Source organism: Penaeus monodon, chromosome 5 (genome assembly GCF_015228065.2).
Source record: "Penaeus monodon isolate SGIC_2016 chromosome 5, NSTDA_Pmon_1, whole genome shotgun sequence".
Taxonomy (NCBI): Eukaryota; Metazoa; Arthropoda; class Malacostraca; order Decapoda; family Penaeidae; genus Penaeus; species Penaeus monodon.
This window is the reverse complement of record NC_051390.1, coordinates 50,043,773-50,046,272: the sequence shown is the minus strand read 5'-3', so window position 1 is coordinate 50,046,272 and position 2,500 is coordinate 50,043,773.

Below are 2,500 nucleotides of genomic sequence, written 5' to 3'. Positions count from 1 at the left end.
TATTCAGTTGTTGAAATTGGTTAGAATAATTGTCTCTTATATGCCTGTGAATTTGATGAAATAGAACATTGTTAACTCCTCTTGTTAACTTGTGTGTAAAATTGCATTTCCACTCAAACTATATAGTAGTATCAATATCATATGCACAGTAGAACATCTCATTTATATCTGGTATTTAACTACTTTTACAGAGCTGTCTTTTTGCCACAAGGCTAGGGGTAAAGGGAAGTAGTAATTAACACAAGTAATTGTATTTCAGCAAATAATTGTAGGGGAAGTAATTTGGAGAATTTTTTGGCAAATTTTATCCAAATCTTTACCAAAATTCAGGAAAATGAGATATAAGGCGAGTGCCCTTTTGAAGAAAGGATAAGGCTAAATCATTTATATATTTATCTTGGTAACAGCCAAGCACCCTGAGTTTACACAGGCAGGCAAGACACTGTTGTAAAGTTCCAATTGCTTATTGTTTGTATGATTATAGAAATTGTAGGAGAAATTTTGCCTTTTGCTCGCTTGCTTACATGCTTGCTTGTTTTGAATGAGTGTATGTGAGTTAGTTTACTATTGTTGTGTATATCACTGTAATAATTGTGATATGGACCAAATTTTAGGTGAAAGGATTCTTTGTTTCTGGTTGTAGTATAGTAAGTGTGGGTGCTACTTTGGAATAGTAAGCAGATATTACCAGGTTTTTCTTATTTAGAAATATGAGAGTACGATAGAGAAAGAGTAAGAATTTATGAAAGTAAGACTTGCTGGTTGTGAAAAGTGAGCATTTTTAAGGTTGCAACTTGTTAGTTATTCAGTAATTTTGAAAAAAGGGCCTTTTCTAGGCTTGTTACCCTTACTTTTTTCTTCATGGAGTCCGTTCATTGAATGCCACAAACCTTAACCTTCCTTTAAAAATCTCGAAATCATACCTCATAATTTTTTAAATTATTACCATATTCATGCTCATAACCTGGTTGTATATATATACTTTTTTTTTCTTATAATAAAATCATAATCATATGGCAGGAGACTTCGTTTTTATGCTAATGACTAGTATTACAGGTATAATGTTGCTGGCAACTGTTACGTCTAATGTTATGGTGGAAACAGTTATCACACAGTACTTTGATGGTGGTGGCTCTTGCTTGTGAAAGTGAAGCTGCTAGCACAAAGGATAAGATGGCCATTGTCATCATTTGCAAGCTGATCTTGAATGGGGCTTTTGTCAAGTAAAAAGGCTTATATATTCTAAAATCATTTCTATCAGTTAATACGAAATTGTATTCTTTTATGTCGTCTTACTGATTTTGGACTTGGTCAAATTGCGGTTAAGATATTTTGCGTAAAGTGGGGGAAAAAAGAAAATTTTGATAATAAAATCAGCATTGCAAATTATTTATTTGGAGTATATTAGTCCGCATCACTCAGAATACAGACATTAGGTAATATTGTATGAAAATGTGTAAATGCTGGGTATGAATGTTTGTCTTTTTTCTATGTTATTTTCAACTTGTGCAATCAACCATTCAAACAGCAACAGTCTTATGTCCTCAAAATTGCAGAAATAATCTTTTTGATATCTTTGAGTTGTGACGACCAAACACAACTCTCTGTCTTGTACAATTGCATGATACTAGAGGGACCCAACACTGTTGTTACGGAGCATCCTAGCATGTACTCAACGTAGTATTGAACTGTATTTTATACCTATAATGATAATAGCCGCATATGGCAGATAAGTTTATTTTTCAGGAATTACGAGAAAGAAAAATCATTGAAAAAAAAAATACAAAGAAAATGAAATTGTAAAATAAAAACGATAAAAGAAGATAAAACACTACTGACTTGTTTTATTTTCTTGTAAGATAGTAGTACCAATATATAAATAGCAGTTCATTTTCCTCTTAGGGGATAGTTGTATGTGTTATATTCCACCTTCGTGACTTTGTGTACTAAACCATAATAGTCCTGTTTATAGGATGTTGCATTAAGGATTTCTTTTCCTGAAAGGGGGGAGGGATGATATGAAAATATATACATATATTTTTTCTCTCTTGCCCTTGGAATTAATTCTGTTGTGGTTCATTCACCTCTCATTTTATTTATAAGGAGGAGATGGATATGAATAATGGGCCAAGAGTTCTTGTAATGAAAGAGATGGATAAATTAAATGACTGTATATCAAATGCTAATCAATATTGTGAATTTGACATGTGAGTTTGCTGGTGAGGAAATTAGTTTAAATCAACAACTATTCATAATGATGTTTACAAAAATTGGGCACTATGATATGTTACAATGAATATAATTTCAGTCCAATATGTCATGAATGTGATTTGTGTATTGAGTATCAAGGCTATTATTGCTATTATATGAGAATTTCATTCTCAGAGAACATGTAAAGATCATTGTTATTTCTTGTGTTATTTAGCTTTTCAGGGAAGATGGGAGGGGAGCAGGAGCTTCATGTGAGAGGAACAAGGGCATAACTACTGCCAGCTGTTTT